We start from the raw sequence: 24,718 nt of genomic DNA, 5'->3' as shown, positions 1-24,718 counted from the left end.
ATCACAATAGTTTGATTAAATAACATTGATATATTCAAAGATGGCAACAATATACCAGTAGATGAATATATTTCAAAAATCTTCTTCTCATGAACCATAGGACCAATTGACACCAAATGTGGAATAAAGGTCCATGGTACTTGTCTTAAATTAGTTTCAGTGGATATATATTCACTGGAAACCTTAGATGGCTGCACCAGACCAGGTGGTGGCACTACAGATGTCATTGACACCAGTGGCACCATAGGATACTAGAGCAATAACTATTGATCAAGTAGACCATGTCTCGTGTAAATTAATGATAGATTATGCAATGAAAATAATGCTGAACCTTTTTCACAAATCTTAACATGAACTATTAGTCAAATTGACCCCATAATTGGTTTAAAATCAATAAGTGGCCTAGTGGTTAGAGTGTTTGGCCAGTAACAGGAAGGTTGCTGGATCAAATCCCTGAGCTGACAAGGTAAAGATCTGCTGTTCTGCCCCTGAGCAAGGCAGTTAACTCACTATTCCCTGGGTGCTGTGGATGTCGATTAAGGCAGCCCCCTGCACCTCTCCGATTCAGAGGGGTTTGGTTAAATGCGGAAGACACATTACAGTTTAATACATTCAGTTGGACAACTGACTAGCTATCCCCCTTACCTAATGAAGTAAAGAATGGTTACCTGCAGCACTCAAAGATATCCAACTTCCTGCAGTAGACTAAACTTCCCTTTCGTCATCCTTGTGGGATTGACAAATAAACATGGTAATGCTTTCACTGATTGCACATAAAGAAATCTAGTTCCTACATAAGAGTGCTTTCTTGTTATCCAACTAATCTTGTGTCCTTTCTGTTATCCTGTGAACCCGATTCATTGCTGCTCAAAGCTATATGTTATTTGTGTGTTTCCTAGGCTCCTGACTTGATTGTGTAACTGCTTGGTCTTGTAATGCAGGGATCCTTAGAAAAAGTGCATGTGGTCTCAATGGGACCCTCCTGCTTAAGCGGCACTCGTCTCCTTTTCACCTCATTTAAAACCTGATAAATTAAAGAAAAAATATTAACCGAGACTCACATTTTACATATACATGGGGCCCTTCAGGGTGTGTACTTAGTCCCCTCCTGTACTCCCTGTTCACGCATGACTGCACGGCCAAGCAGGACTCCAACACCATCATTAAGTTTGCTGACGACACAACAGTGTCTGATCACCGACAACGATGAGACGGCCTATAAGGGAGGTCAGAGAACTGGCAGTGTGGTGCCAGGACAACGACCTCTCCCTAAATGTGAGCAAGAAAGGAGCTGATCGTAGACTACAGGAAAAGGCAGGCCAAACAGGCCCCTATTAATATCGACGGGGATGTAGTTGAGCGGGTCGAGAGTTTCAAATGCCTTGGTGTCCACGTCACCTACGAACTATCATGGTCCCCCAACACTGTCTGAATTCCAATAATTATTTGGCTTCACATCACACAATAGTCCAGGGTAGGTTTGTTAGCTGATAATAAATAAATTCTACAATAGTTTATTTGCTAATATCACATTTTTGATTGAATATTGTCTTTAATGTTGGTTCACCTGCATATTTGATTTAATAATAATCCATTTCTAATTAAACCACACAAATCCTTAGTTTTATGCCAACAAAATATGATTTGCTCATTGGTATTGGCAGGTGTTTCACTTCGTCTAATTAGTTGTTGTTGTTTTCTTTACAATATTTCTGTTCATTTAGGGGACCCAATTTGTCTCAGAAGCACCCCAGACACAAAAGTGAGAGATGTTTGTCTGTCTTCATGATGCCTTGTGAGGTAAGTTACCAGTATATTATGAAAACCAGTGTTAACTTAATTTTGTTGAATAATAGTGGATTCCATACCTGTTCATAATAGAATCAAGCAATACACAGAGGGGCTGTTTAACTTGACTTTATTCTTTATTCTGCTCATGTTACATGGAGAATAGAGAAACAACTAAAGCACTACAGTCAGGAGATTTTCAGAAAGGTCCATCCGAGAGCTTCACTCTTCATCATGTCCTTTCTGTGACAGAAGATCGATGAAGGTTCAAATGTAATAAACACTAAAAACAGTCTTACAATATTCTGTGCGTTGTCAACTATATATTAAACGATGGGTCTCCTTGTTTGAGTGTATAGAATACAATATAAATATCATGAATTACACCAACTCTGTCTACTAGTAAATGAAAGATTCCAGAAAAATATTTAAATAAGCAAAGATGTCCGGCATTTATCACAATAAATATATCATCACACAATAACTCACCAACTGAAACTAAAATTTGTCATGCTTTTGAAGATGTTTTTTAACCCATGACAGGGCACAATAATATGAATGATAGTATGTTTATTGGAGATCAAATACTTGAAAAGCAATTAAGGTTGGGGCTGTCGTCATACATGATTTGAGTTTGCAAATTATAACCAATATAATTCATCTGATTGAAAGAACTGACCTGGGAGCCAGCATCACAACTCTTGGCCTCACTCCTCATCCTTTCCTTTCTGTGACAGAGAAGATAGATTGATTACCAGAACATTTAAATTTGACTGTGTACCGAAAAACATTTTACTACCAAATATTGTGTACTCTGGTTGAAATTGTACCATGTGGAACTTCAACAGGTATGTATAGTTACTTGGTAACAATGTAACAGATGATCCATGTATTACTTATTTTCTTCAGGAATCAATGAGTTAATATCGAGCATCCAAATGACCATTAAACAGTCCAAGATACCACAAAGTTTAGGCATTCCCATACATTAAATTGAAACAGCAACTTCACGGACCTTGGAACTGGCATCACGACTCTTGGCTCTCATCTTGTTGACCTGAGACTCAGCAATATCAGCCCTCTCTTCTGCCTCATCCAGTTCATGCTGAATCTTACGGAACTTGCCCAAATTGGTATTGGCTTGTTCCTCCTGTGAAAAATGTTAAATATGATCTAAATTTCTAGCAAACAAAACAATTAGAAAATTCCAGATGCATCAGTTGGATGATAGAAGGTTACTTACAGCCTCCTCTGAAGTTCTCTTGTAGGATTTGACCTTCAGCTGCAGTTTGTCCACCAGGTCCTGCAGGCGGCTCAAATTCTTACGGTCTTCCTCAGTCTGCACACAAAAAGAAGGGAAGAAATAGTAATGCAGTAGATATATCTTACATTTCATTCTGAGCATGTTAATGTAATTGTGCATTGTCAAGTTAAAGTATATCATGTACCTGGTATGTGAGCTCCTTGATGCGTCTCTCATATTTACGGACTCCTTTCACAGAATCACTGCTCCTCCTTTGCTCCAGTTCCACTTCAGTCTCCAGCTCTCTCACCTAGAAAGATATGATCGATGTTAACACACCATTTACATTTATTTTCTTAGTTACCACTACTTTCAATATTGGAGCAAGAAACATTTGTGACATTGAATTAATAGAAGAGAATATAGCTTAGACACTTACTCTGGCCTCCAGCTTCTGGATCTGCTTCTTGCCCCCCTTCATGGCGATTTGTTCAGCTTCATCCAGGCGGTGCTGCAGGTCCTTGATGGTCTGCTCCATGTTCTTTTTCATGCGCTCCAGGTGAGCACTGGTGTCCTGCTCCTTCTTCAGCTCTTCTGCCATCATGGCAGCATCAGTAATGGCCTTCTTGGCCTTTTCCTCTGCATTTCTACACTCCTGCACGGCCTCCTCCACTTCATTCTGAAGCTGGGATGTGTCACCCTCTAGCTTCTTCTTCTGGCTCAGTAGGCTGGTGTTCTACACATATATATATGACAAATGATGTTTATATTACCTATACGTACCTCAAGAAGCAGACATTTAAAGATGGAATCCGTACTGGGGGAAACAGTGACACTGTCCTTCCAAACACCATTGTTATTGTTTTGTTTTGTTGACAAAGCAGAGGTGAGGAGCGTTGCACAACATGGTACAGTACATTTTCTGCTGTTTTATTGTGCTTTCAATGACGTCCAAATGGAAAAAACAGTGTTTGTTGTTTGCAGTAACTACTTTGTTGTTGTAATATTGCAAACAGATGTGTCAGTTTCACCATTAATCTTTAAGGAGAATACAAATTGTTATGTATCACCGACTTACCTGTGAGTGGAGCAGCTGAACTCTCTCACTAACATCCAGCAGTTCCTGCTCAGCTAGTTTGCGGCCTCTCTCAGTCTGCTCCACCAGGGCTCTCAGCTCATCCAGTTCAGCCTGCATCAGGTTGTTACGTCTCTCCACAATGGCAATGTTCTCCTTCAGGTCATCATTGCTACGAAGAGCATCATCCAGCTGCAGTTGAGAATCCTGTAGAAAGAATCAATGATTTGACTATATTTATTTGTATTGTTTCACAGTGTGGTTTTTCTTTTTCTGAATGCACACGCAATGTTTTTAATTCAGTGGTGTGGAAGTAATACCTTCAGATGGGAATGGAGACCCTTAAGTTGCTTCTGGGCCTCAGATGCCTGCCTGTTGGCCTGGCTGAGCTGGATCTCCATCTCATTGAGATCTCCCTCCATCTTCTTCTTCAGCCTGAGAGCTTCATTCCTGCTGCGAGTCTCTGACTCCAGGGAGCTTTGCAGGGTATCCACAACTCTCTGCTGGTTCCTCTTATTCATCTCCATTTCCTCATCCTTCTCCACCAGCTTCCGTTCAATGTCAGCTTTCACCTGATTGAACTCCAGCTGAGCTCTCAGGATCTTCCCTTCCTCATGCTCTAGGGAGGCCTATGAGAACACAGCCACCCATTGTTTGTAAAATCTTAATTAAATGTTGGCACTTTCACTATCTGTAAATGTTTTCTATTCTCACCTCAGCTTCCTCTAGAGCAGACTGTATCTCAGCCTTCTCCTGCTCCAGCTGTTTACGGATCTTCTCCAGTTCATGGATGCTCTTTCCTCCTTCACCAAGCTGCTCAGTCAGGTCAGAAATTTCCTCTGTGGAAAAATATAGTTGTACATCAGAATCTTTTCTCTATAACATATCGATATTTTATTGACTAAGTTTTATAGGCTATTCATTCTTATGCTCTGACCTTGGAGGTTCTTGTTCTCCCTCTTCATGGTCTCAAGATGATCCAGAGACTCCTCATAAGAGTTCTTGAGTTTGAAGAGCTCAGTGCTGAGAGATCTGGCCTCTTTCTGGGAGCTCTCCAGCTCAGTCTGAGACTCCTCAAACTTCTGCTTCCACTCAGCTAGGACCTGAAAGTCATACAGGTGTTTTAAGTGGTTTGAATACAGTGTATGATTAAGATAAAATATATGTGGAAGGACCACGAGAGGGCAGGCTCGGCTCACGGATAGTAGCCCAACATGGCATGGGAGACAAGGTAACCAGAGGCAATTAAGCACAGCTGACGGTACTAATGACATATTCTCCTTCCCCTATAAGAGAGTATGTAACCAGCAGAGAGGGGGGATAAACTATCTCTGGAAGGTTGTCAGCCGACGACATAGCCCAATGATTTAATTTGATTGCTTTTCTGATTTTCGTGACCAGGTTGCCTGCTGCTAGCTTGGCATAATGCTATGCTAGGCTATCGATAAACTTACACAAATGCTTGTCTTGCTTTGGCTGTTAAGTATAATTTCAAAATCTGAGATGACAGGGTGATTAACAAAAGGCTAAGCTGTGTTTCACTATATTTCATGATTATGAATATTTTGTAGAACATATTTTTTGTCCGTTGCGTTATGCTAATTACTGTAGTTGATGACAACGCTCCCGGATCCGGGATAGGTAGTTACAAGAATTGAGCTAAGAGCGGCTGCTCACGCCATCTTACCTCGTCTCTCCAAGGAGGATGATATTGAGGCCTTTCTCATGACCTTCGAAAGGACGGCCACCTTGGAAGAGTGGCCGCCCACAGAATGGGCGAGCGCATTAGCCCCTCTTTTTACCAGGGTGGCTCAGGAAGCCTATTTTGACCTGGATTCCCGCGAAGCTGCGGACTATGGGTGACTAAAAACCGAGATCCTGTCCCGGTACCAGTTGACTGCCAGAGGTAGGGCCGTAAAGTTCCATCAATGGACCTATACAGCTGATCAACCCGTCCGTGCCCAGATCTTTGCATTAATACGACTGACGAAACAGTGGCTAGAACCTGGAAAGGGAGGAGGACATTTAATAGAGACCCTCGTAGTGGACAAGATATTGAGGGAATTACCCAGTGACTTAAAAAGGGTTGTGGGGCAAGCCAACCCGTTGTCAGCCGACGACATAGCCCAGGCGGTGGAAACATATCGGTCTACAGGGGAGTTGTTAAAAAGTGACAAGGAAGAATGGAAGGATTCTTCCAATCCCGTACCACGACTCACCCCGGCACGTCCGCCACCGAAACGTCCAAACCCCCTCCGGAGGTGGGAGAAGTCAGCCACCACACAGCTGGGTCGGTGTTATAAATGTCAGTGTCCCGACCATTATGCCCCACAATGTCCTAGCAAGGACGAGACCATGGTCACGGAGTCATCACTGCCTACCCCCACACATCCTGTTTTGAGGGGGTAGGATCAACACGGTTGGTTAGCAGAAATAGCCCCAGAGATTCCGGTTTGAGACGAAGGACAAGATGTGGTAGCCATTTTCGACTCGGGAAGTATAGTTACATTAGTAGAGGAGCGGATGGTGACCTCCGCAACACTGCTACCAGACAAAGTAGCCGTATGTATCCATGGAGACACCCACTATTATCCCACTGTGAATCTGCCTATTCTCACTCCAAAAGGAAGGTGTACAGGGAAAGTGCCCCAGCTGAAGGTGCCATTATTGATCGGGGGAGACTGTCACCTATATAAGGAGCTTCGGCAGATGACATTATGCACGGGAAGAAGGGGGACAGGAAAGAAGAGAAAATCCAAGCCAGAGGTAGTAGTCCTAGAAGGAGACATAGCCGCGTCCTCGACCTCTGCAGCAGAGGACGAAATAGCGACCCAACGTTTACGACAGATATTCCAGGAAACCACCGATGAAGACACCTGTGAAGGGTTATACACAACGCAGGAAGGAAGGAGCAACCAGGCACTAAGGGATATATTTGAAGCTCCATCCGAGGAGGGAACCTGGAAGGGATTCTCCTCGGTCACCCCTGATGGGAATGGGCAACAACCTCCACATCCCTCTACTGAGGTCGACCTGCCCCAGGAATTAAAGGGACAGTTCGGCACCTCGCAGCATAGAAACCCAGACCTAAGGGAGGCCATGAGGAAGGTGAAGGTGATCGACAGGAGGAACGTCGACGGATCAGGTGAGCCCCCTCTTCCTTACTATGCACTCAGGCGGGGTCTCTTATACTGGGTCGTACGATGAAGGGGGGGAAACCAGGAATTACTAATGGTGCCTAGACCATACAGGGATACAGTTCTACAGTTAGCCCATTCCCACGTCCTAGGAGGACACCTGGCACGAGACAAGACTATTGACAGAATCATGCAGAGATTCTATTGGTCCCGGGTCACCCGGGATGTGGCCATGTATTGTAGGACGTGTGATCAATGTCAACGTACAGCTTCCATGGCCACACCTACGTAACCCTTTGATTCCTCTCCCCCTTTGAACACATAGCTATGGACCTCGTAGGACCCCTTCCAAAATCCGGCAGAGGACACGAGTACATCCTAGTGGTTATAGATTACCCTACCAAGTTCCCGGAGGCCATACCCCTGCGTAACATGTCGTCAAAGGGAATTGCCAAGGAGTTATTCATGATGTTCTCTCGTGTGGGCCTCCCCAAGACGATCTTAACCGATCAGGGAACCCCGTTTGATGAAGGACTTGTGTCGGTTATATCAGGTTCAACAGATATGTACAAGCATATTCCACCCTCAAACAGACGGGTTGTGTGAACGCTTGAACAAATCGATTAATTGCATGTTGAGAAGAGTGGTGTCCCGAGACAGGAAAAACTGGGACATGCTTCTCCCACACTTAATGTTTGCCCTGCGAGAAGTACCCCAGGCATCCACTGGATTCTCTCCGTTTGAAATGCTCTATGGCATTCCCTGTCGAGGGATCCTCGACTTAGCCAAGGAGACCTAGGAGACCCAACCATGCCCCTTTCGATCCACAATAGAACACGTTACCCTGATGAGAGACCGCCTGTCAGCAGTGTGGCCCATAGTCCAAGGCCGGGCCTATGATAAGTCCGCGACCCCCCGTGAGTTCACCGTGGGAGAGAAAGTGATGGTGCTCATGCCTACGTCCGAACATCATTTGCTAGCGCAGTGGAGGGGGCCCTACGAGGTAATGAAAAGGGTCTCACCGGTCAATTACCTCATCAAGCAACCTGACAGGAGGAAGAAGGTCCAACTCTATCACATAAACCTGTTGAAGACGTACCATGGACGAGAGGAGGAGGTGGCTTTGATGGCCCTGGCTTCCAGGTTAAGAGAGCAGGTGTTAAGAAGTGTTGTTTGGCGGGTTATGTTTCAGAGGATGCATGACTCTACCATCGCCTCTCCTGAGCCCATTGGGGAGTTGCAGCCATGAGACAAGATCGCAATTGGATAACACAAAATTGGGGAGAAAAAGGGGGTAAAAATATAAATATGCAGTACATCAAATCTGCATCACAACAAAAATGTCCTTATTAATGACCTCCATCTCATCTGATCCATACTACTAATCATCTATTTTCTGTGACAAAGGTTTTTATAGATTAAATAATATTTATTGAATATATTTTCATAGTCCCTTATTCATTATGATTAATTTGCATGTACCCCTTTAAGAGCTTCAAGCGAATCCATACTATAAATATTTTGTTTCTCTCTGTAAATTAGGTATTTAGATTACAATTGGATTGGGTGAGAGTAGAACGGTTTTTCTGCATTGTAAAGGTGCAACCACAGATACAAAACTATACACTGCCTGTTTCTATGGCAGAGGCTATGATACACAGCTAAGCATAATCAAACTTGCCTGTGCTAATGGTTTCTCACAAGGAAAAGTAAAATGATACAAATGACTTTGAAATTCAAATGGATTCAATTGCGATTTTGGGGGGGGGGGGGTTGTAATTGGCCTAAACACAACACCCGTACTGTCAAAGTGGAATTATGTTTCACAAAATTTGTACAAATTCATTAAAAATTAAAAGCTGTCTTGGGTCAATAAGTATTCAACCCTTTGTTATGGAGTAAAAATGTGCATAACAAGTCACATAATAAGTTGCATGTGTGCAATAATAGTGTTTAACAGGATTTTTTATCACTACCTCATCTTTTTACCCCACACATACAATTATATGTAAGGTTCCCTCAGTGCAGCAGTCAATTTCAAACCGATTCAACCACAAAGACTAGGGAAGTTTTCCAATGCCTCGCAAAGAAGGGCACCCATTGGTAGATGGTTACAAATACAAAAAGCAGACATCGAATATCTCTTTGAGCATGATGAAGTTATTCACGTGTATCAATACACCCAGTCACTACAAAGATACAAACATCCTTCCTAACGCAGTTGCCTGAGAGGAAGGAAACCGCCAAGGGATTTCACCGTGAGGCCAATGGTGACTTTAAAACAGTTAGAGTTTAACGCCTGTGATAGGAGAAAACTGACAATGGATCAACAACATTGTACTTACTCCACAATACTAACTCATTTGGCAGAGTGAAAAGAAGGAAGCCTGTACAGAATAACACTCCAAAACATGCATCCTGTTTGCAACAAGTCAGTAAAGTAATACTGTAATAAATGTGGCAAAGCACTTAACTTTTTTTCCTGAAGTGTTATGTTTGGAGCAAATACAATAGAACACATTACTGAGTACCACTCTCCATATCTTCAAGCAAAGTGGTGGCTGCATCATGTTATGGATATGGTTGTAATCATTAAGGACTGGGGGTTTTTGGGGGATAAAAATGAAACGGATTGGAACTAAGCACAGACAAAATCCTAGAGGAAGATGAAATCACCTTTCAGCAGGCCAATAAAACACAAAGCCAAATCTACAGTGGAGTTGCTTACCAAGAAGACAGTGAATGTTCCAGAGTGGCCGAGTTACAGTTTTTACTTAAATCAACTTGAAAATCTATAGCAAGACCTGAAAATGGTTGTCTCACAATGATCAACAACGAATTGACAGCGCTTGAAGAATTTTAAAACACTAATGGGCAAATGTTGCACAATCCAGGTGTGGAAAGCTCTTAGACTTACCCAGAAAGACTCACAGCGGTAATCCCTGCCAAAGGTACTTCCACAAGGTATTGACTCAAGGGTCTAAATACTTATTTGAAGGAGATATTTCTGTATTTCATTTTCAATACATTTGCAAAGATTTCTGGAAACATGTTTTCACTTTGTTATTAGACCGCGTGGTGAAGAAGGCACAAGAACACCTCTTCAACCTTATGACCAATTTTTGTTACAGATGCACAATTGAGAGCATCCTGTCAGTCTGTTTCACTGCCTGGTATGGCAACTGCACCTCTCGCAGGGCTTTCAAGAAGGTGGTGCGGTCTGCCCAACGCATAACCTGGGGCACACTACCTGACCAGGACACCTACAGCACCCGATGTCATAGGAAGGCCAAACAGATAATCCAGGATATCAACCACCCGAGCCACGGCCTGTTCACCCCGCTATCATCCAGAAGGCGAGGTCAGTACAGGTGCATCATAGCTGGGACAGAGAGACTGAAAAGCTGCTTCTATCTCAAGGCCATCAGATTATTAAATAGCCATCACTAACCGGCTACCACCTGGTTACTCAACCCTGCACCTTAGAGGCTGCTGCCCTAAAGTATATACATACACATTGAATCACAGGTCACTTTAATGATGGAACACTAGTCAATTTAATAATGTTTACATACTGCTTTACTCATCTCATATGTATATACTGTATTCTATTCTACTGTATTTTAGTCAATGCCACTCCTACATTGCTCGTCCTAATATTTATATATTTCTTAATTCCATAATTTTACTTTTAGATTTGTATGTATTATTGTGAATTGTTAGATACTTCTGCACTATTGGAGCTAGGAACACGAGGATGTCGCTATACCTGCAATAACATCTGCTAAATATGTGTATGAGACCAATGAAATTTGATTTGATTTGACATTTTCACTTTGTTATTATGGGGTATTGTGTGTAGATGGGTGATTTTTAAAATATGTTTTATTCATTCCTTTTGAATTCAGGCTGTAACACAACTAAATGTGGAATACATCAAGTGGTATGAATACTTTCTGGAAGCACCACCAAGTCAAAATTCCATGTGCATTCCAAAGGACACGTTTATAAGTGAGTGTTCCAAAAATGTACCATTTGAAAACCACTGAACCAGTCTAACTGCCGCCCCTCATGTACTATAATGAAGGCTAATAGGACTTGTGTATTCCGTACGTGTTTTTCTTACCTTGTCAAAGTTCCTTTGCTTCTTGTCCAGAGAGGCAGCAGCTGCATTAGATCTCTCCACATCCACCATGAGATCTTCAATCTCATTCTGGAGTCTGTGTTTAGTCTTCTCTAGGGATGAACATTTAGCATTTACAGCTTCCACAGCTTCCTCTGCATCCTGCAGTCGCTGAGCCAGCTTTTTCCTAGATTGACATAGATGAGAAACACTTTTCTAAACAGCTGTCTATTATATAATGGTTGTGTAACAGGTAATCAATGTATTCTTCATCATGTACATTTGTGTATCGCTCTTTCAGCCAAGGTTCAATAGCCTGAAAAGTAAGAGAAAGTAATAAAACATCCTTACTTTGCGTCCTCAAGCTCCTCAGTCTTCTGGATGGCATCAGTTTCATACTTGGTTCTCCACTGAGCCACCTCAGCATTAGCCTTGGACATGCCACGCTGCAGCTCCGACTTGGCCTCCTGCTCCTCCTCATACTGCTCCCTCAACAGATCGGAGTCATGGCGAGCAGACTGCACTGCATGGGCAAGTGCGTTCTTGGCCTGGTAAGGACATTTTTAAAAAGGATATGTGATTATGCCTGAAGATGAATGTAGTTAGATAAGAGACACTGCATGCTTTGTATCAATACCTTGACTTCCTCCTCTAGTTGTCTCTTGAGGTCTTCAATCTGCTGAACATTGGACTGCTTACCTCTGGTCAGTTGAGAGACCAGAGAGTCCTTCTCCTCCAACTGTCTGGCAAATTCACCTGTTTTCATGCAATTCAAATTATTTTAAATTATATTACTTAATCAGGTTATTTATTGTGGCTGTTAATGTGAATGTTCAGATTTTTTTGTAAATATACCATTCTCAGTTTGAAGCTTTGCTTTCTGCATAGTGAAATCATTGATGGATCGCTGTCCTTCCTCAGCTTTCGTCCTGTATTCACTCATCTGGTCCTCCAGAGTGCGACACATTTTCTCGAAGTTTGTCTAAAACAGATTTGTTTTTGAAATACAGAACAGCGACAAGAAGCATATATTTTATAGATTGATCAATGGTAACACATACTTTGGACTTCACCATCTGCTCCATGTTGGAGACCACATCATCCAGCTCCAGCCTGAGCTCACTCTTCTCTTTCTCCAGCTTCTGCTTCACTCTCTGAAGGTTGTCAATCTGTTCTCCCAGGTCAGCTACACTGTCAGCATTTTTCTTCCTCAGAGTGGCAGCTGTAGCCTCATGCTGCAGGGTAGCCTCTTCAAGGTCTCTGCGCACCTTCTGGAACTCAGCCTCCCTCTTCTTGTTCATCTCAATCTGGGCAGCAGTGGCTCCACCAGCCTCCTCCAGCCTCTCACTGATCTCTTCTAGCTCTCTGGACAAGTCTGCCCTCTGTTTCTCCACCTTGGCACGGGCAGCTCTTTCAGCCTCCAGCTCTTCCTCTAATTCCTCAATGCGGGCCTGAAGTGGTAGGAATTCAAATTATCTAGTAAAAATTTAAATTTAACAAGTGAAGCGTTTCAACAATTTTCTTGAATTACCTGCAGCTCCTTCAGTTTTTTCTGAAGCTGGGCACCCATGGCCTGCTCATCCTCAATCTTGCTGTTGAGTTGGCTCATCTCAAAGTCCTTCCTGTTGAGAAGAATATGATTGTTTTGTTTTTGCTATTGAATAACACTTGTAAGCACTTTTTGACCTGTGATCCTACTTCTTCATTCTCTCCTCCATCTGCTGCTTGTCATTCTCCAGGTCCATTAGGCTCTCCTGGGTCAACTTCAAGTCTCCTTCCAGCTTTCTCTTGACTCTCTCAAGGTCCATTCTCACCTTCTTCTCTTGCTCCAGAGACCCTTCAAGCTGATAAAATATATATTGAACAATATTCAGAGTAACCAATTTACTGTATCATATTTTTTAGGATATAACACATTTTGTTTTAATTTTTATGAATTCCTATTTGACACTCACATCATCAACTTGCTGTTCCAGTTTGGCTTTGGCTTTGGTCAGCATGTTGACTTTGTCCTCCTCACTTTGCAAGTCATCCAGCGTTTGCTGATGAGCTTCCTGCAGAGCCTTCTTCTCCTTGGTCAGCTTGGCAATGATTTCATCCAGAGCTGCCATCTCCTCAGTCAGGTTTTTAACCTAAGGAAACAGAACATTGCCATTACAATTCCTCCAAACGTATTAATTTGAGTTTTAACAACACAAGAATAAAGAAAAGCACTTACCTTGTTCTCTGTGGCATGCTTTTCCTTCTCCACTTTAGCCAGAGTGAGCTCCAGATCATCAATGTCCTTCTTGAGTTCTGAGCACTCATCCTCCAGCTTCCTCTTCTTAGCAGTTAGCTCTGAATTCATCTCCTCCTCATCCTCCAGTCTTTCTGTCAGCTCTTTTGCTTTGGCCTCAAGCTGGATTTTGCTTTTGATCAGACCCTCACATCTCTCTTCAGCATCAACAATAGTGTCTTCTTGCTGTCAAGAAGTATATCAAATTCTTCAATGCTCAGAAGTTTGGAGGCAAAATATTTGGACACTACAAATGATTGACGAATTCTCCACTGATTGTCTGTATAAATTTAGAAAATAATGTCTCTTTCTCTCTGTTTCCCATTTCTCTTGTTAGTTCTTAGCTTAAAGCTAACTAGAAAGGCCATTTTGACCCAATATGTGACTGCAGCAAAGTAACTGTAGTGCAATTAATATTACTCACAGTTTGGACAGCGAGCTGCAGGTCATTCTTCTCTTGGAGAAGGGAGACCATCTTCTCTTCCAGTTCCTTTCTACGAGCTTCAGATTTAGCATAAGCCTCTTTAAGCTTCAGGAATTCTTCCTTCATGTTGGCCATCTCCTTCTCAGTCTCTGCTGACTTCAGCAGAGGTTTGATCTTGAAGTACAGCTTCATCCAGGGCCAATTCTTGACACCCATGAAGGCACGAATGTTCCATTGGATCACAAGCAAGGCATCCCTGCAACATTTTTTAAAAATAAAATATGGTTAATACAACTGTTCCTCACCCCTAACATATCCTCTGCAAAAGTTGAAGCTAATATAATTTCTACCTGCGGTCAACCATTTTCTGGAACTCAATTCTAGCAAGTAGACCACGTGATCTGGCCTGGAATGCAGTGATGATAAGAGCGAGACGATCGTCTCTCATCTCCTCAAGTAGACCCAGGAGACCAGCCTTGAAGAACACCTAAAGACACAAAGGCCGTAATGTGATGCTTAGATCTTCTTGTATTTGGTAGGATTGTATTTTTCTAAATCATCTGAATGTGGTGTACCCCAGATTTACAAAACGTGGCAGTCATGTTTAGATTGCTGATTTCTTGCTTCTGTAAGGAAATGGCACAAGTTGACCACCATTTTTCCTGTTATCAGCGTAAGTTTCTATAACTTCAGACCCAGCATGTTGACCAAGAGTTACTACATTTTAAGGTCTTTAAAAATAGAAAGTCCATCTCAAACGGTTTGGCCACAATTGCTTTCTGTAGATCTGAATCTACTACATTTTGGACCTATACCAAGTATAAATGTGTATTTCTTGACTTGAACCATTTTCCCTACAGACAGATGACATGAGGTAAGCATGAACAGTTATATACTAGCAGTTATTTCAAGAGACATTGTTCAGGTTGGCTGGATGGTGGTGCATTGGTAGTATACTGCTTAGACCCCGTAATTACTGCTACTTTTCCATTTGCAATTTATGCAGCTTTCATTAACAAGTGGGAGGTGTGAATTTACCAGTTGTGAAGTCATAAATACCAGCAGGTGGATGCATTCACGTGATTTGAACTCGATGAGAAACAGCGAGTGGTTAATGCCAACAAGCTGTGTAATCCATAAACTAAAAGTAAAGCTATCATGCTCGTTTAAAAAGAATATAGTTTTCAACATATTAATAGATTTATTTTTATAAATAATGTTTTGTCTGCTAGTGCTGTTTGAGGTCATTTCCCAGTTGGATGGGCATTCAAGTGGACATTTCTGGGTCGTATTTCTGAGTCGTATGTGGTAAATTCCCACTTCCTACTTGGTTACGAACGCACCATTAGATAATTTACCTTTGTGTGTCCTAATCTGTACTGGGTGTGGTCAATGTCCAAAGAGCCCAACAGTTTTTCTGATGCCTTCATGTTGTCCATGAACTGACCCTCAGGGATAGCATTTGGATTGAGGATGCGGTATCTGAATTTAAATCAGAAAGCAATTATCTTTAAAAATGGAACATCTGAATAGGTAAACAGTTGAATTTATTTAGGAAAGGAAATTAATCATTATTTTTTACCTTTGTTTGAAGTCAGCATACAGGATTCTGTTGGGGAAGCCCTTTCTGCAGATCCTGATGCCTTCCAGCACACCGTTACAGCGCAGCTGGTGCATGACCAGAGGATTCTCCATGGCCCCAGGAGTCTTGGTCTCATTGGGGATGATGCAACGCACAAAGTGGGGGTGAGTAGACCTCAAGTTGGTCATGAGTTTACCCAAGTTCTCCTGTCAGTATGACAAATGTAGAATTTTCCATCAGTGAATGAGTCTCCAAGTACCTCACGAGTCACAATGGCATTTAATGCTAACATGCCAATCCATCTCAAGAATAGTGCAAACATAATACATTTGTTAGTTAGAAATATATTGATTTAAGCTCAGATTTACCCTGTGCAATGCAGACACAGTCTGGAAGGAAGAGCCTTTCTTCTTTTTTCCTCCAGCCGCTTTTTCTTCAGGTGCTGTATAACAATGAAATAACTATTCAAATATACTTTTATTACTACTATCATATACTGTGGATTATTTATTTGAGTGTGTTGTAGTCTTTGCAGATATGAACACATAGTACCTCCTTCTGCACCAGCATAGTTTGCAAAGAGGTTGGCCAGGAACTTAAGACTTGACTTCTGGAACAGTCCAACCACAGTCTCATTCAGGGGGTCCTTGTTCTTCACCAGCCAGTTACCAATGTTGTAGTCAACAATGCCAGCATAGTGAACCATGGAGAAATGGGCCTCTGGTTTACCCTTAACAATTCTAGGCTTCTGGAAACATGCATTTTTGCCCAGATGCGTATCATACAGCTTAGCTTTGAATGTAGAATCACTGGCCTTTGGGAACATGCACTCCTCTTCAAGGATGGACATGATACCCATGGGCTAGTGGAAGGAATGAATGAAAATTAATTCATGTTAAGAGCAAAGCATTGTGAATAAATATCAGAATAATTTGTCATTGAAGCACATTTATGAAGACCGTCCTTGTAATATTTGAAATCTCAAAGATTACTTAGGATACATCATATAAACTACTGCACAACTGAAGATACCAACCCTTTCAATGAGGTCAATGCAGGCAGCCAAGTCCATGCCAAAGTCAATGAACTCCCAGACGATGCCCTCTTTCTTATACTCTTCCTGCTCCAGCACAAACATGTGGTGGTTGAAGAACTGCTGCAGCTTCTCATTAGTGAAGTTGATGCACAGCTGCTCAAAGGTGTTGAACTGAAATAGAAGTTCACAGTTAATTTATTTTGTCAGCTGTAATGTTATAGATGAATTGCTTTGTGTCCTTTTTTATCAAATGTACATCAAACACTCACCTCAAAGATCTCAAAGCCAGCAATGTCCAGCACACCAATGTAGTGCTGACGAGCGTTCTTAGTGTCCAGAGTAAGGTTGATTCTTATCACCATCCAAAGGAACATGTTCTCATAAATCTTCTTTGCCAGTGCACCAATAGAGTAGTACACCTACAAAATATTGAGAAAATAAAATACCGAAACATCGCCTCAACATAAACACATAGGGACAGTTTCCTAGACATAGATTAGATTAAATATGATTTTTTTTGTAAAACATTTATTTTCCTTTATTTAACTAGGTAAGTCAGTTAAGAACACATTATTATTTACAATGATGGTCTTCACCGGGAAGACGCTGTGCCAATTGTACGCCTCACTATGGGACTCCCAATCATGGCCGGTTGTGATACAGCCTGGATTTGAACCAGGGTGTCAGTAGTGACACCTCAAGCACTGAGATACAGTGCCTTAGACCGCTGCGCCACTCGGCCTCATTCTGGACTAAAAATCATGCTCAATGGGGAATTACAGGTATGAACATAGACAAGATTTATTTGGAATATTATTTCATTTTTTGGGAGACTCACCTGGTTGACATTCTGACCTTTGGTGACCCACTCATTTCCTACTTTGACCCTTGGGTTACACAGCCCCTTGACCAGGTCAGCAGAGTTCAGACACATCAGATATGCAGCTTTGTCAAGATCTAAAAAGGCAATGTTTTATGATTGGTAGAGGCAATCTAACTGATTTTAGATGTTCAGATTTTTCAGATACTACTGCGTAATGAAGTGAGAGGTTTTAAATCCTCAGCACTCACCCTCAGTGCCATCTGCCTCTGCTTGCTCCTCCCGCTGCTTATTCTTGAACTTCATGTTGCCGTAGTGCATGATTGCACCAACCAGCTTATACATGCCATTCTTCTCCTCTTGGGAGAAGCCCAGCACATCAAAGGCATCCTAGTCCCAAATGAAAGGTAATTGTTTTGCGTTGCAGAAGGGGTTGGAATATTATTGCATATACAGTATATAGATATGTTACTCACATCAGTAGCCATTAGCTCATCTGAATCATTAATGGAAGTTACAGCAATCTCTCCTTGGGAGATGAAGGCATAGTCATAGGGATTGCTGGTGATGAGTAGCATTTCTGAAAAGAATTGAACAGCTCAGTTTAATGTGTGTTCATGCTGTGGTATAGGTCATAACATAATATACTCAGTATTTGGATAGGTGTGAATTAGAAAATTGGCATTGTTTAAAAACAAGTAATATTATAAATAGCCAGGACTACAAATTTGGCGTCATCAAGTTTGGAAAAAATTCAGCTGGAAATTGTTTTGTGTGCATTGAATATTTGTGTTTTGTGCTTAATAAGCATTTAAATAATTGTACCTTTCTCGTTGACAAAGACAATGTTAAAAATCCCATTCTGTTATGAGTTTTGCAGTGGGGAGAAAAGGGGTAACACACTGCCTGAGCTGGCTGTGCTGCGTCATAAGAATTTAATTGGATTTCATCTCGAAATGTTCAGTTTAATCCAGAATTGACCTCAACCCTATTCAGTTTGATGTTTCAATACTCACCCAGAAGTTCTGGTTTCTTTGGGACAGGATCTGGTAGAAGATGTGATAGTCTCTCTCAGCCTTGAGCTGGAAAGTGACACGTGACTTCTCCAGAAGATCTGATCAGTATGGAAAAGTGCTTTTGGTATTAATGTGTCTCCTGTCAAAGAGATCTGTTCAAGCCTGGGCAAATTGAGTGTTGTACTCACAAGTCTCAATGTCAGCAGACGAAAGCTTCCCAGTGACTCCAAAATGAATGCGGATGAATTTACCCTGTAAGTTATTTTCAAAACATAAATTAATCATCACATTAGATCAGAGTTCAAGTAGTATTTGTTTTCTTTTTGAATACCTTCAGTGCACATGATTGAGTTTGCATGGTGTAATGGAACTGATGGAATAGTCCTACAAGTTTAAATTCCACCTATCTGGTTCTCTAGGCAAACTCAATCAAACACTGAAAGTATTTTTAAAAAAAAACAAATACTGTGTCACACATACAGTCCCAAAAGATTAGCTGATGGACCTGAGGAAGTTTAGCTGACGTCATGACATCTACTAATTATATCCTAATAGAATTCAGATTATAATCAAATTCAAACACAGATAAGATGACCATGTATGATAAGATTTTAATGATATTTGACAAACAAACAAGACCAAACTTACGAATCGGGAGGAGTTGTCATTCCTGATGGTCTTGGCATTACCAAAAGCCTCCAGGGCAGGATTGGCCTGGATGATTTGATCCTCCAGGGTCCCCTACAACCCAACAACCACACAGTGTTAAAATGCTGCGATAAAGATCTTTATGAACTAAAACATTTTTTTCATCAACATATGCTCATTCAACCATGAAGAATGTTGCTGGTTTGGAAAATTATGCAGATTTAGAGTTTCAAAGTAAATATTCTGCAATTCTATACATTTTGCCATGACAATCAATGTGGGCCACATGCCATGACAATTTGGGAATTTTAGGTTCTTCCTGACTGTAGTTTTTATTTGAGTGACTGTTAGTTCTCAAAGATGATCATATTGAAAAATATTATGCTCCATTATCTTTTCTCCATACTTTATATCTAGTTTTAGTCATTTAAGTCTACACTGAAAACGATCCCCAATTATTATTATTAAAAATGAATATAAAATAAAAATTGTTTTGTGTGGGACATGATTTAGCAGTAGCGGTATTCCACATTTGCATTCTATTTGACCTTTTTTTCTTCTGATACACTTTTCTTTCCACTAACAGCAGCAATGCTGGCAAAATACTGGATGACTCTCTTGGTGTTAACAGTCTTTCCAGCACCGGATTCTCCACTGGAATTGAAAATACAAATGTTAATGTCTCAGGATTTATCTGAATTTTAAATAGCCTCAAATCAAATCAGCATTGGGTTGATGTACTTACGTGATAAGGACAGACTGATTTTCCCTGTCTGTTGAAAGAAAACAGACAGTACATTTGTCATTTTCCAAATGTAATTTCTCATGTTAATGTAAATGAAAGTTATATTTTACCTGACAACATGTACTGGTAAGCATTGTCAGAAATGGAGAAGATGTGAGGTGGAGCTTCACTCCTCTTCTTGCCTCTATATGCATTGACAACAGACTGATCGTACACTGGCAGCCATTTGTATGGGTTGACAGTGACACAGAATAGCCCTGAGTAGGTCTGTGGAAGACAAGGGGATGCATATTTAGTTTAATTCATTTGAATGAATGATTGATTTAATGGAGATATTAGCAGACAGGTCATTACTTACGTAGATCATCCAGGCTGCATAACGCTCTTTGAGGTTAAACAGCACAGCGGGCTCGTGCAGGAAGGTGAACATCGCCATGTCCTCAATTTTATCAAACTTTGGCGGGTTCTGGGGGTGGACATCATCCTCCTTCACAGTAACAGTCTGAAAGAATAGCAAATTCAACTGTTTTGTTACATTTTAAGGTCTAGAGACAAATCCTAACTTGAGATTGATTACACACAGTGTTGACTTTTTGCAAATTATACATTTACATGTAATGCCTGATTTGCATGAAAGTTAAAGATCTCATGTTAGGATTCGGCTTTTTCATTTTCTCTTGTGAGAAAAAAATGTAATTTTAAAAAGCACATAACTCAATTCAGTTAATAACTAATAGTTCATCAATCATGGAGTTATCGTAGTAGAAAAATGTATTATTTTGTGATTTTCCAGAAATGTTCTTCACCAAAATATTTACCTTTCCAAACTCCGTATCAGCGGTGACTTTAGCCCCATCTCTGCTGGTGATTGTGGCCTTGACGTATTCTACCTCAGGGTCAGGCACATAGCACTCTCTCTTTATGTCAAAGGGTCTAGTCTGGCATTCCATACGCTCCTTGTCTGATTTACGCAGATAGGGCGCTGCGATGCCAAACTCTGCCATCAAACTGTCCCCCATTCTTAAACCTGTGAAGGCAGGAACAGAGCATTGAATACATACAGTATGTACATATTACATACATTACAGTAAAAGGTTTGAGTTAATGAAGTCCCAGACTCTGTCATCAAACTGTCCCCCATTCTTAAACCTGTGAAGGCAGGAACAGAGCATTGAATACATACAGTATGTACATATTACATACATTACAGTAAAAGGTTTGAGTTAATGAAGTCCCAGACTCTGTCATCAAACTGTCCCCCATTCTTAAACCTGTGAAGGCAGGAACAGAGCATTGAATACATACAGTATGTACATATTACATACATTACAGTAAAAGGTTTGAGTTAATGAAGTCCCAGACTCTGTCATCAACGCATCCCCCATTCTTAAATCTATACAGGTATGTGTGTATCTATAATTGTTAAGTTCAATTATCAGTCACATTTATTTATAAAGCCCTTTTACAAAGTGCTATACAGAAACCCAGCCAAAAACCCCAAACAGCAAGCAATGCAGATGTAGAAGCAGATGTAGCATAACTTCCCGATTTACATGTAGCTGTCCTCTCACTGTTGCCCTGTTGTGTTGTATGCCAGGATTCTCATGATAAATGTTTCTCAAACTTAAGAAAGAACAACCATTTAGATCTTCATACTTTACATTATTTTTTACAATATCAACCATATTTTGATAGTTTGACATTTTATTCTGTTAATGACAAAGGGAACCGTGCATATTGTGGTAATAACCTAATATCAGTGTAAAGCACTAATATTAAAGAATATTAAATACATCAACACCTTTAGGGCACCAGGGCTGTATTTCACTTCTCTCTGGTACCATTTTTGGAATGCATAATGTAAATCAAACATTTGATCCCAAACATTTTCCACCAAAGTTAAGTGGAAAATGGTATACTAGTATCACTACTGTATGTATACAGGTGTACTGTTTATGAGTAATATATTGTATCATAGCATAAAGGTCATGGCAGAACAATAGAACTTTAAAATATAAGCCTAAAATAGACACAAGGGTCAAGGCAGAACAGCAGTAGGCTACCAGATTTAGAGTCATAGATTAATAAGAGTTTATCTGAACAATGTCAAGGTTAGCCAACCAATAGCACATTGTAAATAAACAAAATCATGTGACTTTCACAGCAGGCCAAAAGTAGCTACGTCCACTGTAGCTGATATTTACCGCTTGTGTTAGTGTTGAAACCAATTACTTTACAGGAGAGATATATTATACAGTATATACAGATGTAGGATCTTAATTTCACCTCTATTGTCACAGACAGCAAAATAATCCTGTAGCAACAGGAGTTTTAACGGTTAGTCCATAATGTTGCTTGTGCAGTGGTTAGGCTGTTAGCAGGCCAAATGTAGGCTACATGAAAGTACTGTGTATATAACCGTCTGTTAGTGTGAGTTTTCAGTGAAATTATATAAATCACAGAGATCATCTGCATTTTGTGCATTGAAGGAAAACTCATCAACTAAAGTGTGTACATCTGTGAAGGTTGACTAGATTGATGTGTTCAGACACCAACATGTTTGCATTACAAATGTGGCAAGCTGTTGTACTTTTCACGAAACACATTTGAAGACTTCACTCAAACCATTAGGAGGCATCTTGTAGAACCTATTTTTGTTTTACAAGATTATGATTCTTACCTGTTGTTGGTTACCACTTTGGATACGTTTTGATGGAAATAATTTCTACTGAAAAGGAAATAGACATACAAATACAAATATCAGTCAACTGACCAGCTATGTGTGGTTATGACTATTGTTAGGTCCTGTAATGATTATCTTTGCCCTCCTCAGCAGACTGCCTCTATATGCTTACCTTCAGGATGTCCTGTGTCCTTGTGTCTCCCCCTGGTCTGTCTCCCCCTGGTCTCCATCTCTCTTTATAAAGAGTGTTACTCAGCCATATATGGAGATGGGCTATGTCATGACAATAATTAGACGGCTTATTTCAAAAGATCTGTATTTGGGGCTAGAGGTGTATACCTCTTTGACCTATCAGGCTCGTTGTAACAGGCTATTCCAGGGTGGACAGAGGATGCATTGAAAGCATTTTACTTCTGAGTTACTTATTGTGAGGTAGTTTGGATCGACAATAGCAAGCAGCAGGTCTTTACAGTACCATTAGTCCCAAAATGAGGAAAAATAAGATAAGTTAAAATATCCTAATTTAACTTCATAACCTGTATTCAGCTGGTCATTTACATTTTTATGGATTTTAATGGTGTGTAATTGGATGTACAGCATAATGCAGTTAGATGATCATTGACCTACTTAATCACATATTATTTATTCATCAGAGATGTTTGGAATAAGTTTGACTCCTCTAATGTTCACTGAAGGTGAGCATAGAGAATCTCAAGGACATTCGCACAGTCATAGAGACGTGATTACATTTCCTGAGCACTTTCCTCGTGAAAAAGTTATAAGAACCTGTGTAATCTAATGGGTTAAGAGTAGCCTGTGTAGGATACTTAATAAGGAGTTGAGCCAAGGGGCATGCGGGCTTTGATTTGTAGTAACACTCTCTTAAAGGTCGAGATAGCTGTCAATGCATTAGTGTAAAGCTGTCTACAAGCCGTCAACAAGGTGATAATAAGTAGTTGTCATCGCCAGAGAGAGTTCCCCTCCTTAAAGACCTCTGCAGGGGACATAGAGGTGCCTTACAACTTAACACCTTGGGTCTCCTTTCAGCAGTGATGTTAACTAATCAGCTTCCAGAGCTGAAAATATCACATGCTACTCAATGACACTGTTAAGGGTCGAATTCCCAGCTGTCGTGGGTGTGTGTTAATATGTGAGTGGAGGGGAAACATTTGTAGATTTCAATTTTTAAAAACACCTGCATGAACCAACACTTCAGTGAAGCGAAAACTTTTCATTTTTGGATTTGAGATAAAATCATTAAAATGATGCGACAGTACAGAATGTCAACTTTTATTTAAGGGTATTTTCATACATATCTATTTTACCGTTTAGAAATTAAATCACTTCATGTATCTAGTCCCCGCATTGGTCATAAGTATTTGGACAAATTCACTTATATGTTTATTATAGTAGTCAAGATTTTGTATTTGGTCCCATATTCGATCCCATATTCCTAGCACGCAATGACTACATCAAGCTTGTAAATACAAACTTATTGTATGCATTTTCTGTTTGTTTTGGTTGTGTTTCAGATTACAGTGCATTCGGAAAGTATTCAGACCCCTTGAACTTTATACATTTTGTTACGTTACAGCTTTATTCTAAAATTGATTGTTTTCTTCCCCCCTCATTAATCTACATACAATAACTCATTGCAAAAACAGCTTTTTAGACATTTTTGCAAATTAAATTTAATCAGTACTTTGTTGAAGCACCTTTGGCAGCGATTACAGCCTCAAGTCTTCTTGGGTATGACGCTACAAGCTTGGCACACCTCCCATTTGTCCCTTCTCTGCAGATCCTCTCAAGCTCTGTCAGCGTAGCCTATTGGTTAGAGCGTTGGACTAGTAACCGGAAGGTTGTGAGTTCAAAACCCCCGAGCTGACAAGGTACAAATCTGTCATTCTGCCCCTGAACAGGCAGTTAACCCAATGTTCCCAGGCCGTCATTGAAAATAAGAATATGTTCTTAACTGACTTGCCTGGTTAAATAAAGGTTAAAAAAAAAGAAATAAAAAAAAGGTTGGATGGGGAGCGTCGCTGCACAGTTATTTTCAGGTCTCTCCAGAGATGTTCGATTGGGTTCAAGTCCGGGCTCTGGCTGGGGCATTCAAGGACATTCAG

The 24,718-nt window shown here is 40.8% G+C and overlaps 1 pseudogene across 1 annotated transcript; it reads right to left on the bottom strand.

Moving 5' to 3' along the window:
- Positions 1–1,901: 1,901 nt before the first annotated feature.
- LOC124039662 lies at positions 1,902–22,802 on the bottom strand (annotated as a pseudogene). The gene is made up of 40 exons (XR_006839622.1): positions 22,768–22,802; positions 22,593–22,640; positions 20,731–20,939; positions 20,271–20,414; positions 20,023–20,179; positions 19,913–19,940; positions 19,716–19,821; positions 19,168–19,260; positions 18,708–18,771; positions 18,520–18,617; positions 17,980–18,083; positions 17,755–17,893; positions 17,522–17,640; positions 16,953–17,102; positions 16,684–16,854; positions 16,200–16,509; positions 16,016–16,089; positions 15,648–15,853; positions 15,424–15,547; positions 14,416–14,552; positions 14,066–14,321; positions 13,585–13,827; positions 13,322–13,498; positions 13,065–13,210; positions 12,898–12,988; positions 12,428–12,817; positions 12,222–12,348; positions 12,004–12,122; positions 11,718–11,914; positions 11,370–11,553; positions 5,044–5,209; positions 4,821–4,945; positions 4,427–4,735; positions 4,110–4,313; positions 3,471–3,767; positions 3,237–3,341; positions 3,032–3,127; positions 2,804–2,938; positions 2,468–2,516; positions 1,902–2,031 (listed from the first exon to the last, which is right to left on the bottom strand). The product of XR_006839622.1 is annotated as a myosin-7-like (transcript).
- Between the last annotated feature and the right edge of the window lie 1,916 nt (positions 22,803–24,718).

Source organism: Oncorhynchus gorbuscha, linkage group LG07, assembly GCF_021184085.1.
Source record: "Oncorhynchus gorbuscha isolate QuinsamMale2020 ecotype Even-year linkage group LG07, OgorEven_v1.0, whole genome shotgun sequence".
NCBI classification, from domain to species: domain Eukaryota; kingdom Metazoa; phylum Chordata; class Actinopteri; order Salmoniformes; family Salmonidae; genus Oncorhynchus; species Oncorhynchus gorbuscha.
Note: the sequence above shows the minus strand (reverse complement) of the source record. Positions and strands in the feature narration are given on the sequence as shown.